The sequence below is a fragment of the Ovis canadensis genome, chromosome 18 (assembly GCF_042477335.2).
Source record: "Ovis canadensis isolate MfBH-ARS-UI-01 breed Bighorn chromosome 18, ARS-UI_OviCan_v2, whole genome shotgun sequence".
NCBI lineage: Eukaryota > Metazoa > Chordata > Mammalia > Artiodactyla > Bovidae > Ovis > Ovis canadensis.
In genome coordinates, this window is record NC_091262.1 from 28,722,896 (window position 1) to 28,738,179 (window position 15,284).

Here is a 15,284-nt window from a genome sequence, read left to right on the forward strand (position 1 = left end):
TATCAATAAGGACAAAAGTAGAGTTTGTGCATATCCCAGAAAGAGTATTTAAATGGGATTCTCAGGAACTGCTTGAGGGTGTGTGTATGTGTGTGTGTGTCTGTTGAGAAGTCAGTCATGAAGAAGAGAGGGGCAGCTGGGAGTCTAAAAGGGCAAGCAGGAGTCAACTGGGTGAGGTAGGCAGGTGGGATTGCCTCTCCCGGTAGAGAGAACAATGCCAAGGCACGGAGTGTGAAACCACCTTGGGTTCTGACGATCAAGGGGACCAGAGCACATTAGGGGGCGGGGCCAGGGCAGGGGGCGGGGCCTGGGCAGTGCCTGGAGAGTTGGGCAGAGCGCCTGGGGAGCTATGCTATGCAATTTTTGGCTTTTAACAGGACATGTACAGTGAGTCCTTGAAGCATTCCAAGCAGGAGGGTAACATGATCAGATTTGCTTTTCTAAATTGCCATGACAGGGACTTTTCTGATGGCTCAATGGTTAAGAATCTGTCTTCCAATGCAGGGGACCTGGACTCCATTTCTTCCAAAGCGGGAACTAAGATCCCACATGCCATGAGGCAGCTAAGCCCGTGTGCAGCCACTAGGGAAGCCCATGCACCACAACTACTGAGCCTGAGTGCTCTAGAGCTGCAGCTAGAAAGGAGCCTTGTGCCACAACAAACACCCAGCACAGCCAGAAAAAGTTGCCATGACAATTTATGTCTGCAGATTTAACTTGTTTTTAGGAACTGATGACATGACCTACCCACTACCCTTCCCAGGCTTCCCAGGTTGCTCAGTGGGTAATGAACCCGCCTGCAATGCAAGACGCACGGGAGATGCAGGCCCGATTCCTGGGTTGGGAAGATGCCCTGGAGGAGGGCATGGCAACTCACTCCAGTATTCTTGCCTGGAGAATCCTGTGGACAGTGGAGACTGGAGGGCTACAGTCCATAGGATCACAAAGACTGAATCGACTGAGGAAAAAAAAAAAAAAAAAATCCCACTACCCTTATTCCATGGAAAGAGAAAACTATATCTTCAAAAATTAAAATTTTCAAAGAACCACATGCTAGATGGGATTTTGGTTTTGTGTTGAGGGTGCTGTTGGGGGTGGAAGAGATTGGGTTTGAATAGGAATATTGACTTTCTGGGGCTTCCCAGGTGGCATTAGTGGTAAAGAATCCACCTTCCAATTCAGGAAGCACAGCTTGGATCCCTGGGTCAGGAAGATCCCCTGGAGGAGGAAATGGCAACCCACTCCCATATTCTTGCCTGGAGAACCCCATGGACAGAGGAGCCTGGTGGGCTATAGTCCATGTAGTCACAAAGAGTGGGACACAACTGAAGTGACTTAGCATGCACACATCACATCACTTCCTGGACTATGAATCTGTGTCTCCGGTACTAGCAGGTGGATTCTTCACCACTGAGCCTCCAGGGAAGTCCCGAGTCCATGGTCCTTATAACATGAACAGGAGTTTTGAGATTTTTACCAAATCTGGAGACAATGATATTTACGCTAGCAAATGAGTTCTCAGAGGCCTCTCCAGAGTGAAAAAGCAGGAGGGCTGTAACCCAACCCTGAAATTTATTAGCAGAATCAGTTTACGACTGTCAAGTCTCACTCTTAAGGCACCCCAGTGCTTGCCTTCTATTTCTGGCCCTAACTGAAGCTGTTACCTTCTCACTTTCAAAAGCATTTAGTTCATTCAATTAAAAAAAGATTATGATTATGAGAAGTCTATCGAAGTGCCGTGAAAATCTGATGACCTCATTTTTTTTTGGCAAATCCACAACATTCATGATGACTTGTTTTTAATCATTGTCACTTCTCGTGATCAAATCAACTATCAGCTTTTTGGAGTTTCAAGGGCAGTTTATCCTACGAATCAGGACCCATTATCTGAGGCTCTGTCTCTGTAACTTCAATACAACATGCCCACATCTCATAAAAATCCCGACCTCAACAGCAGGCAAGATCTGGAAAGCAGACTCAGAAAGTGGATGAAAAAAGAAAGCACAGACTTTCTGTGTTGCAATCCTATATTGCCCTCATTCACTGGAAGGCTTTTCTAATGTCACATTTGTCTTGGCAGATGAAGTGTCACATACTGAGCAGATGATAAGTGGCATAACTCAATGGAAGCATTTGGGAGAGCAAGTCAGAAACAAAAAAGTAGCTGGAATGTGTAGCCACCAGCTCAGACAGGCAAGGTCGTGATTTGGCCGCCAGGCTGAAGTTGGACGGGTTGGAGCTTACTTTCTTTTTTTTAATTGTATTTGTTTATTTTTGTCTCTGCTGGGTCTTCACTGCCGCGCTGGCTTTTCTCTAGTTGTGGAGAGCGGGGGCTACTCTCTAGCTTCAGTGCCAGGGCTGCTCATTGCGGTGGCTTCTCTTGGGGTCTAGCAAGTGCCGGCTTCAATAGCAGCAGCTCCCAGCCTCTAGAGCACAGGCTCAATCGTTGCGGTGCACAGACAAGCGGACTCTTTACCACGGAGCTACCAGAGAAGCCTAGGTTTGAGATTACTTTTAAAATCAGTCTCCCCAGGAGTGTGTGTGTGTGTTACACAGCTGTTGTCTTTCTGTCACTGAATACTTAAAGTAGAAAATCAGGAGGTAACGTCATACTTAAAATGAAGAGAGAAACTAAGATCTTCAAGAGAAAAACAAAAGGAGGAAAGCAGATTTCCAAACTGACCCGATATCCACTTCAAGAGACCAGCTAAAATTACTCCAGCTACAGAGTGTCTTGTGTCCACAGGCTTTGTCCCTAATGTACGCTGAGGCCAAGGCCTCTGCAAGCAGCGCAGCATTTTAGTCACAGCTCAGCTAGGAATTATACACCCTCCGGGGTCTGCAGGTCAAGATTTAAGCGCATGAACAAAGGACCTCTTCCAATTAATGTGACAGAGACCCATTCCCTCTGAAAAGAAAACAAAATTAAATAGTCCTTCCATAAATTTCATTCAAGTTTCACAAGCTGAGACACAGATGTGAAATTTAAAAAACCTTCTCTGATGCCTTCATTCTGGATGAATAGGTTTCTACATTTAGGCAGTTTTGGCATTTGCAAGGCACTTGCTTTGTATGAGGGGAAATGAGTGTGGGGACAGGAGAGAGAGAAGAGGGCAGTGAGGGCCAGCGTTCAGCCTGTACCTGGTTCCAAGGTTTCCTAAGTTCCCCAGATCTTGGTTTAAGCGCTCCTTTTAACTGTGAGAGCAGCTCCCAACTTAAAGTGAGGCCCAGAACTATCTTCCGGTGTGTCAGTTACTAATCTGACTCTTCCCTAATCGGGAGTTTCGCAGAGGTGGTGTTCTTGAGCTGATTTTTAAGACTTATCCAGGCAGTCATGCAGTGGAAGAGTTTCTGGGTCGAGGTAGCTGTAGCAACAAGGGCGGGAAGGAAAAAACCAGAGGAAATGTTCTGGACATGTGAAGATAAAGGACTGATGCCAAAAGACTTGGCATCAGTCTGGATGTTTGGGGCAGGGCAGAGGGAGATGTTGGAGGTGACGCAGGTTCAGTCCAGTGGTGATGTTTATTGAAGAATGGAATAATAGAAAAAGGGATGAATTTGGAATGGGAGGTGGTTGTGACAGGTATCTGTTGATTTTGCCTTCCCAGCATCTATCTCACATCCATGGCACTTCAATTTTCCTTCAAGCAAACGCCTATCCCATATCCTCTACCCATGTGGTTCGGGTGTAACTGATGCCCTCTTCAGTTCAGTGGGTGGACATATGACCCAGGCCTGACTAATCAGGACTTCATCTCCCAGGCCATCAGGACTCTATACGTTTATATAGAATTGCTAACAGATGCTCATATAATGGTGGGATGGTGGAACTTTGAGCTGTGTTCTCATAGTCATTTATAAGATTAAGAAATCACCAAAAATAGGGGGATGATGTGATTACGGGGGAGCTAGGTCTTCTTCAGTGACCTGTTTGCAGTACTATGCTGCCAGTGCTATTGATTCAGGGATGGACATGTGATCAAAGTTGAGCCAATGAAAAAGAGTCCTGAGACTTTTGATCAACGTGTTGGGAGCTCTTATCTCATTGGGGATCCAAAGCTGATGAAATGGGGGCCTGGAGCTTCTGGTAGTTACGTTGTTACTATAAGAGAAGAACTTTCTGAGAAAGAAACCAAGATAGAAGAGAGCAGAGCCACAAGAAGGAGACGGTGGAAGACAAAGAAGGAGATGGTGAAAGGTGGGGAGGACAGATTTCTGCTAATGTCATCACTGGATCACTTGGAATCAGACTTGTTTGGAGTCTGTCACTGGATTTAATTCTCCTTTTTCTTTTTTTTTCTTGAACCAGTGAACCAAAAAAGTCTTACTGAATGTAAAGTTTTTTTCCCCTCTTTTCTTTATTTTTAAAATTATGAATGCAAGATAACACATTTACTGGAGACTTGGAAATTACAGAACAAATGTACACAGAGTTCCACTTTATAGTGCAATTATTTTTTAAGTAGGCAAATTAAGATTTTAGGCTGAAGTTTCAATATCAAACTCTCAAGGATTAATAGAATGAATATACAGAAAAGTAGGAGAATATAGTAGACTTGAGAAGCACCATGAACCAATTCAACAGAGTTAAGATTTATACAATTTTCACACAACAGTAGGATACAAATTTTATTCATTGTCCCATAGACTGTAAACTAGGAGACACTGGAACATATTCAGGGACATAAAACAAGGTGCCAAAGCTTCATGGTCTAACGGTATTGAACTCGTACAGAGTCTGTTCTCTTATCACTGTGGGAGTATGTTAGAAATCAACATAAAGATGCCATTTAAAAAATGTTTATTCATTTTATTTCTGGCTGTACTGGCTCTTCATTACTGTGTGCAGCCTTTCTCTGATTGTGTTGCCCGGGCTTCTCACCGCAGTGGCTTCTCTTGTGGAGCGCAGGCTCTGAGCCTGTGGGTTTCAGTAGCTGCAGCTCTTAGGCTCAGGAGTTGTGGCAAATGGGTTCAGCTGCTCCACAGCACATGGAATCTTCCTGGACCAGGGATCGAACCTGCATTGACCGGCAGATTCTTAACTATTGGACCACCAGGAAAGTCCTAAAGATGCTGTTTTGGGACAGACCTATTTTAGGTACTGGGAATCACCCAGACAGTTCAAAAAACAAAGCAAAACTAGTGCCCTGGACACATTCCTTGAGCCTGAAGATAGAGTTTTAAGAGTCGTTCATACGGTTAAAAAAAAAAAAGCAATAATAAGAGATAAGTGTCACACTTTTGCTTAGTGCCAGGTATTGTTCTGAGGGGCCTTGTATTTATTCTTTCATTTTACCTCACAGAAACTATGTGAGTAAAAAGCTGTTTTTTGTATTTTACTGAGGAGGACATTAAGGGGAGGGGAAGTTAAGTAGCTTGCTGTGGTGGCCAGACTCCAAGACTACTCTCATGAAACCTGCCTCTCCTTATTCATGCCATTATTCCCTTCTCCCTTGCCCCTAGCCCTTGAGTTTGGCCTGGACCTAGTGACTTGCTTCTATGACTAGAGAAAGACAGAAGTGATGGTGTGTGACTTGGAGACAGACATTAGAATAGTATAGCTTCTACGCTCCTCTCTCTCTCTCATCTTCAGGAAAGCCACGTTGTGATCAGCCCCATGAAATGCCTCATGAGGTGAGAAACTGAAGTCCCTAGTCAATGGCCATCAGAGTGAGTTTGGAAGTGGCTCTTCCAACCCCAGTCAAGTTTCCAGAGACTATAACTTCTACTGATAGCTTCACCTCTGGAGAAACTCTGAGCCAGAACCACTCAGCTAAGCCATTCTCAATTCCTGACCCTCAAAAACTGTGTAGATAGTAAGTCATTATTTGTTTTAAGCTGATGGGCTTATGGCTAATTTGCTACACAGCAGCAGATAATTAATACAGATTTTGGTACCAAGAATGGGGTGCTGATGTAATAAAGATCTAAGATGTCCAAGTTGTTTTGGAAATACAACTTGAGTGGAAACTAGAAAAGCTGTAAGGATTTTGAGGAGGGTGTTAGTGAAAGCTTAAAGGGCCACAAACACACAATTTGTAGAATTATGGACTTCAAAGAGCCCATCAGTAAAAGTGTAAAGAAAAACGGAGAAAACCTTATTAAAAACTGTGTAAAAGGGAGTCTTCATTATGCATAGCAGTGAGTTTAGTAGTAGTATTGTCTTCAGTGATGTGGGTGGTAGAAAATGTAACTGATTAACTGGGTGATCAAATTAAGGAGATTTCCAGCCAGCATGTTGAAGGTGCCACCTAGTTTCCTCTAGCTGCTTATAATAAAATGCAAATGAGAGGGATACGCTAATGGAAGGATTGTTAAACCAAAAAGGAACCGAAGGATTGGAAGAGTCACATCGTGTGTAGATGCCAAATGATGTCAACATTTAAAAATGGCTTCTGAGAAAAGATCAAATCCAGAGTACTATTGGGAAAATCTGGTCCAGAGATAAAGCCCAAGGTGTGTCTGCAAAATGCTTTGTTAATACTTGGAAAGCTTAAAGGTGTTGCTCACAGTACTGTTAAGGCAAACAAAAAACCCTCTAAGATGTTAAGGGTATGACTAACAGGTCCTCTCAATCAAAGAATAGGACTTCTAAGAAGCTTAAGGGTATTGTCTTTCCCTAGGATTTAAAAGTAGAGGAGAATTATATCAAAGAGATTTTTGAGTGTGGCTTTATTTTACTAGAGTGGACCCCCAACAAGATTCACAGGAGATCTGCTGACTCCGGCAGATAGTAAAGGATGGGAAGCCAGGCATGCTGCAGTTCATAGGGCCGTAAAGAGTCAGACACAACTTAGCGACTGAACAGTAACAACAGCAATCAGCAGAAACACCACCAGATTGGACTAAAAAAGGTGAAAATCGTACAAAATGTAGAAAGGACCTTGGGCTCTTGAAATTCAACAAGACAGAACCAAACTGAGGAAACAAACTACTTAGTTTTGGATACACACTGCTGCTGCTGCTAAGTCACTTCAGTGTGTCTGACTCTGTGCGACCCCATAGACGGCAGACCACCAGGCTCCCCCGTGCCTGGGATTCTCCAGGCAAGAACACTGGAGTGGGTTGCCATTTCCTTCTCCAATGCATGAAAGTGAAAGTGAAAGTGAAGTCGCTCAGTCGTGTCTGACTCTTAGCGACCCCATAGACTGCGGCCCACCAGGCTCCTCCGTCCATGGGATTTTCCAGGCAAGAGTGCTGGAGTGGGGTGCCATTGACTACATTTCATTAAAAAAGGAAAGATAACTCAGACCATGGAACCAAGAACTATGAGAAACATTCCTGGGCAGAGATAAGACTGAATCCAAATCTAGGTACTCATAGTGTTTTCCAAGATGGATTTCAGAATTGCTATGGGCCAGTGAAGACTTTGTGCCTCCTAATTTCTCCCTTTTTGAACAGGATGTCTGTAACCAATATCCTATGCCTGTTATGCATTGGGTGTGTACTCTGGGGTGGGAGGAGGAAGATGACTTGTCTATTTCATAGAATTCACAAGTTTAAAGATTAAGAGCTAAACTCAAGGAACTATACTTAAGGTCTACACCTGAGAAGCCATATTCATACCCAGACTTCATTTAGGTTATGAAATTCTAGACTTTGATGTTACAATGGTCTAGAGATTTCTGAAGACCGTAGGGTGTGATGAGTATATTTTTCTCAGTCTTGGGATATAATGAGTACACTGTTTATGTGAGAAGAATGTGAATCAATGGGAGATCAGAGAACAGACTCTAATAGCTTCCAAAATGGCTCCCAACGGAGCTCCTAATGGTCCCCACCTCCTAGAAATCAGTCCTTCATATGATCTCCCCTTCTTAAATGTGGGCTGGACTTAGCACCTTGCTACTTTTATTTATGCATTTATTGGCTGCTCAGGGTCCTTATTGCTGTGTGCAGGCTTTCTCTCGTTATGGTGGGCAGGGGCTACTCTCTAGTTGTGGTGAGCAGGCTTCTCATTGCAATGGCTACTCTTGCTTCAGAGCACAGGCTCTAGGGTGCTTGGACTTCAGAGGCTGCAGCGTGAGGGCTTAGTTGCCCTGCAGCATGTGGAATCTTCCTGGAGCAGGGGTTGAAACGGTGTCCCCTGCACTGGCAGATGGATTCGTAACCACTGAACCACCAGGGAAGTCCCAGCAAGTTTCTTCAGATGAATATAAGGAGGAAGACATGTTGGTGCGTGCCTTGAAGACTATGTCATAATAAGCACTGTTGCTTCTACCATCTGTCTCTTTCTCTCTGTGTGTCTCTCCGTCTTCTCTATTTCTCATAATTCACTCCGTAGGAAGTCATACAGTCAGCATTCCTATGGAGAGGACCAGGTGGCCAGGAACTGAAACCTGCGGCCAACAGCCAGGAGGCTGAACTTGGAAGGAGATTCTCCAGCCTTAGTCCAGAGACTGTGGGCCCAGCAGCCAGCTTTCCTGCAACCTCAAGAGAGGCCTGGAACCAGAACCACCCATCTTAACACTTTGAAGTCGCTCAGTCGTGTCCGACTCTTTGCAACCCCATGGACTGTAGCCTACCAGGCTCCTCCCTCCATGGGATTTTCCAGGCAAGAGTACTGGAGTGGATTCCCATTTCCTTCTCCAGGGGATCTTCCCGACCCAGGGATGGAACCCAGGTCTCCCACATTGTAGATAGACACTTAACCGTCTGAGCCAGCAGGGAAGTAACCCTCAGAAACTGTGCAGATAAAGAATGTTTTGCTATTTTAACACAAATCTTGGGATCCTTCGTTACACAACACTAAGCAATATACTTGCCAAAGGCATAAACTCTCTGATTTCATATAAATGAATATTAGGGAAGACAAATCTAAGTTGTCTGGGACCATAGGTGGTGGTGGGGCTTGACAAGATGGGTCACATGAGAACTCTTGAGGATCATAAAAAATGTTCTGTTTTGTTTTGTTTGTGAGGGCAGTTACACACCTTGTCACACCAACTGAATTGTACACTTAAAATGCGTGTTATTTGTTAAATGTTTATTTTCCATAAATAAAATTGACTTTAAGGAAAGAGGGCTGTTAATGAGGAAGTGGAATCAGTGACTATAGGTGAAAAAATATAATGGGGAAGGCAAGAAGATCGGACAATGTCTTAAGAATGTATTTGTGTTGGGATTTTATTTATCTTTTAGGGTAATAAAGACTTGAATAAGCTTGAAGGCAGAGGATAAGGACTAAAGGTATAAAACAAAAAGTTTAAATTATAAAATAAAATTCTAGATGGGACAAATATAGCTTATATTAAGTAGGATTTGGCGGGGGGGGGGGGGGGGGGGTGGGGTTTGGATAGTGAAAAACTTCCTGGAAAAGATGGCTACGGGGAAAGTTAGAAGCTTTGACAGCTTGGGTTCAGATACAGAAGTCTAATACGGTTTTTGTGCAAATTGACACTGGAAGTCAATTATTTTTGGATTGTCTTCTAACGTGTTAAGTCTTATTCTGTAAGCAACTGGGAGCAATTATAGTCTTTTGATAGGGGAAGCAACAGGTTAGAGCTGTGCTTTAGGCAAACCATTCTCTAGCAGAGAAAAATATGGACTAGATGAGAGATATCAGGGGCAGGGAAACCCATTACAAGACTATTGAAATCATTCAATCACAAGTTGGCAATTGATTACGAGGGAAGCAGAAAAGAAAACTTGGCTTTTTGATTTGTACAAGAGATGCATGTGTGTTAAGTTGTGTCAGACTCCTTGCAACCCTATGGACGATAGCCTGCTGGGCTCCTCTGTCCATGGGATTCTCCAGGCGAGAATACTAGAGTGTGTTGCCATGCCCTCTTCCAGGGGATCTTCCTGACCCAGCAATCAAACCCATCTCTTGCATCTATTGCATTGGCAGATGGGTTCTTTACCACTACTGCCATCTGGGAAGCCCTGTAAAAGAGTTAGAGGAATATGAAAGGTAGAATTTTGGAAATGATTAGATGGAATTGAGGGAAGGGGAAAGCAGGAAATGGAGCAGTTGAGGAAGAGAAGGAGAATTCACTTTTGAAATAAAGTCTGAGGTTCAATAGACTATCCAAGTGAAATGATGTTTGCAGTGGGTGGGACTGCAAGTAGAAATCTCACAGCAATAATTGGATTAGGCTAGAGGTGAGATTTAGGAAGCATCGTTTTCCTTTATTGATGAAAGAATCAAGACTCTTTGAAATGGATAACAGTGTGGGTGTATCAGTCAGCTTGGGCTGCTATAACAAAATACTATAGACTGGAGAAGGAAATGGCAACCCACTCCAATATTCTTGCCTGGGAAATTCCATGGACAGACAAGCCTGGTGGGCTGCAGTCCCTGGAGTCACATAGAGTCGGACACGACTGAGTGACTACCACTGATGATAGACTGAGTACCTTAAATAGGAGACATTTATTTCTCACAATTCTGGAGACTGGGAAGTCCAAAATCATGGTGCTGGAAAGTTCAAAATTTGTTTGCTGGTGAGGGCCCTCATCCTGGCTTGCAGATGGCTGCACTTCTCTGTATCCTCATAGCAGACAGAGGAGGCTCTGGTGTCTTTTCTTCTCACAAGGACACTAATTCCATCATGGGGGCTCCACCCTCACGACTTTATATTTCATTATCTCCCAAAGGAGATATCCCCTTTATCTGATATCTTAATGTCACTTCCTCTATCTTCAACATGTGATTTTTACGAGGTTCAAACATTTGGTTGACAACAGTGGATAAATCATAAATAATGCTTCAGACTTATTGTGGCTCAGTGATAAAGAAAGAAAGGGAAAGGGAAGTCACTCAGTTGTGTCCGACTCTTTGCAACCCCATGGATAGTAGCCTTCCAGGCTCCTCAGTCCATGGAATTTTCCAGGCAAGAGTACTGGAGTGGGTTGCCATTTCCTTCTCCAAGGCTTCTTCCCAACCCAGGGGTTGAACCTGGGTCTCCCACATCACAGCCAGATGCTGTTGCTGCTGCTGCTGCTGCCAAGTCACTTCAGTCATGTCCGACTCTGTGCAACCCCATAGACGGCAGCCCACCAGATTCCCCCATCCCTGGGATTCTCCAGGCAAGAACACTGGAGTGGGTTGCCATTTCCTTCTCCAATGCATGAAAGTAAAAAGGGAAAGGGAAGTCACTCAGTTGTGTCCGACTCTTTGCAACCCCATGGACTATAGCCTTCCAGGCTCCTCAGTCCATGGAATTTTCCAGGCAAGAGTACTGGAGTGGGTTGCCATTTCCTTCTCCAGGGCATCTTCCTGACCCAGGAGTTGAACCTGGGTCTCCCACATCACAGGCAGATGCTACTGCTTGCTAATTCAGGAGACACAGCAAATGCGGGTTTCGTCTGTCAGGAAGATTCTCTGGAGTTGGGGATGGCAACCCACTCTAGTACTCTTGCCTGGGAAATCCCATGGACAGAGCAGCCTGGAGGCTACAGTCATGGGGTCACAAAAGAGTCAGACATGACTGAACATGCACATATACTGTTCTTTCTGGAAGAGGAATTGAATGAATTCCAGGGATTGTTTTTCAAAATGTTTCCTTAATGCAATATGAGATATTAATGCATTTTCCAAGAGAAATTGGCTTCATGATGAAAGAAGTTTGGGAAATAGAGTATTAAAAAAAAACTAAACATATTTTTAAAGGCAGTTCTTCTCAGAGTCTTCATACGTAATGGTACTATGCACAGTGAATTCTCAAGAGGACAAGACTACAGAATATAAACCATTTCTCATATTATCTTAAATAGACAGTGGTTTTTCTTAGGAAGAGTTCCAGAAACTAATGTTTTAAGGACAGCATTGTGAAAAGAAACTAGTTGAATTATATGAATATAACATCACCTATGTAGTATTCTTATAAAAACAAGTAAACCACCCTATTCTACCAAGGAGGGATCAAATCCATTTATGCAAGAAACTACAAACAACCGAGACTCCTGAAATAAGTCAATGTCATGGAAGACAAAAAGAAAAAAAAAGGGAGGGGGGGGGAAATGTTTCTAAATTATGTGAGTCTGTGCTTAGTTGCTCAGTCGTGTCCAACTCTTTTCAACCCCATGGACTATGACCTGGTAGGCTCCTCTTGTCCATGGGGATTCTCCAGGCAAGAATAGTGGTGCAGGTTGCCATGCTTTCCTCCAGGGGATCTTCCCAACCCAGGGATCGAACCCAGGTCTTCCACATTGCAGGCAGATTCTTTACCATCTGAGCTATCAGGGAAGTTCTGATATGAAAGTCTAAAGAGCTACTATTAATAAATGCAATGAATGAACTTTGTTCAGATCACTTAGGGGACAAATAAGCCCAGCTGTAAAGATCCTTATTGGAACAACTGGTAAAGTTTGAAACTACACTGTCATTAGATAATACAAAGTAGAGCAAAAATAAGATTCTGACTCAGTTACATTCTATTCCCCAGGTCTTTCCCAAAGTGCTTTGGTACCCGGGAATCTATACTGTAAGACCTGGAAACACGACAGTTATAAGTGGTATGTGCCATGCGCTCAGTCGTGTCCAACTCTTCTGCGACCATATGGACTGTAGCCCACCAGGCTCCTCTGTCCATGGGATTTCCCAGGCAGGAACACTGGAATGGGTTGCCATGCTTTCCTCCAGGGAATCTTCTGGACCCAGGGATCAAACTCGCATCTCCTACGTCTCCCAGACTGCTGGTGAACTCTATCCACTGATCCATCGGGGAAGCCCAAGTAATATGTTGCTGCTGCTAAAGTCGCTTCAGTCATGTCCGACTCTGTGCAACCCCATAGACAGCAGCCCACCAGGCTCCCTCGTCCCTGGGATTCTCCAGGCAAGAACACTGGGGTGGGTTGCCATTTCCTTCTCCAATGCATAAAAGTGAAAAGTGAAAGTGAAGTCGCTCAGTCTTGTCTGACTCTTAGCGACCCCATGAACTGCAGCCTACCAGGCTCCTCCGTCCATGGGATTTTCCAGGCAAGAGTACTGGAGTAGGGTGCCATCGCCTTCTCTGAAGTAGTATGTTAGTTCCATGTAAAAAAAGAAAAAGAAAAGGAACTTCCATGATGGCCCAGTGATTAGGCCTCTGCACTTCAAATGCAGGAGGTGTGAGTTCGATCCCTGGTCAGGGACTAAGATCCCACATGCCTCTTGATAGAAAAAAAAAGAAGAAAAAGAAAAAAACTCTTTTAAGCTGTACTGACACTGTAGTTATTGGGAACACTTGTGTGTGCAAATAAAGACTTCTTTAAAAACCCCATACAAGTTAGGGAACAATATTGTATTAAAGGTGAAAATTTAAAAAAAATCTGCCCAAGAAAACCTGAGTTTTCACAAGATCATAAGTCAACTATGCTCCAATAAAAATCCACCCTCTCCCCCAAAAGAACCCCAAGTTTAGGTCACCCATGAATTGCTGGAGTCCTTTTTCATTAAATAGTGTTTAAGGCTCAAAAAAAAAAAAACCTTGGTGTTTCTTTAACTCCAGCTTCACAAACCTACCATTATAAATAATTGGGGATAATTATGAGAGCAGCTGAATAAACTGGAAAAGCCCAGGCACAAAGAAAAAAAACCATAGGATGAAATGTGCAGTGCTGGAGTCAGCCCATAAATCTCTCTGCAATCAGAGTAACAGTTCCCCGTCTTCTCCAAACTGGAACCTATGTTTAAAGCAAACACCAAAGCAAACCTAACCAGTTCAAAATTATGCTACCCCCCAAAGTGAGTCTGGTTTCCTTTTACAGTTATAGGGAGAGAATCTCTGGGCCCTCAAATTAAATTCCCCTGACTCCAAACTGAGAAATACTTTAATAGCTTTTATTCTGGAGGGCAGGATGTCCCTAATCCTAAAGCTTTGGGGGCTCCCTTTCCTTCCATCAACCCTGCAGCCCCCCAACTCTTCTCCCCTGGGAAATACAATGACTTCAGAAGCTTACTTTGATACCATGAGCAGACTTTAGCAAACCTGTTGCTGGAAGGGTCATATGGAGAAAATCAGAGTTTCCAGAAATTAAATAAATCATCTATCACTAAATGGTACATCTGGCCAATATTAATTAAAGACTGGGAAACTCCTCGGGGCAAGAGAGTAGGTGGCTGCCACATATATTGAGAGAGAGATCAATATATGACAATATGTGCTTTTTGTTGGAAATTACCATTAGGATTGTGACAGAATCCAGATTTCCCTGAATTTCTCTAAATAGCACTTTTCTGGGGCATGGTCAGGTCTACTCCTAGAGTCTTTGCTTATCGTCTGTAAAAACAGAAGTGAAGGAGGGAGTTAAAGCTCCCAGAGCACTTGCAGGGCACCAGGCAATGTGCTAAGGGGTATGCAGAGACTGTTTCTATGTTTTGGCCGTCGTGTGGCTAGTGGGTGTGGGTGATCGCTTTACAAAGAATTTGAGTGTCCAGGATCTGAAGCCAGCCCTGGGATGCTTCCAAAGTTCTGGTCTTTCTGTCTAACACAAGAACTTAAATCAGCGCTTAAGTCAGCACTCCAATGCCTTAAGTGAAAGGGGTGTAGTAAAGGCATTATGGCCTCTGTTGCTGTTCAGTTGCTCAGTCATGTCCGACTCTTTGCGGCCCCATGGACTGAAGCATGCCAGGCTTTCCTGTCCATCACCATCTCCCGGTGTTTGCTCAAACTCATGTCCATTGAGTCAGGGATGCCATCCAATGTCAGGGTCTTAAATGAGTCAGCTCCTTGCATCAGCTAGCCAAAGTATTGGAGCTTCAGTTTTAGCATCAGTCCTTCCAATGAATATTCAGGGTTGATTTCCTTTAGGGTTGACTGGTTTCATCTCCTTGCTGTCCAAGGGGCTCTGAAGAGTCTTCTCCAGCACCAGTTAAAAAGCACTGATTCTTTAGCTATCAGATTTCTTTATGGTCCAATTCTCACATCCATACATGACTACTGGAAAAACCATAGCTGTGACTATGCAGACCTTTACTGTATTATGGCCTAGACACATGTTATGGTTGGAGCAAATGCCCAGAGGGACACTCTATCAGAATCAGTCAACCGAAGCTGTATTGTCCAGCACAGTAGCCGCAGCCACATGTGGAGTTTTGAACATTTGAAATGAGGATAGCCTGAACTGAGATGTGTTGTAAGCATAAAACACCTATTGTTTTCTTTTGAAGACTCAGTATGATTTGAAAAAAGAATACCTCGGACTTCCCTGGGGGTGTGTGCATGCTTGCTCAGTCGTGTTCAACTCTTTGCGACCCCATGGACTGCGGCCCACCAGACTCTTTTGTCCATAGGATTCTCCAGGCAAGAATACTGAAATGGGTTGCCGTTTCCTCCTCCAGGGGATCTTCCTGACCCAGG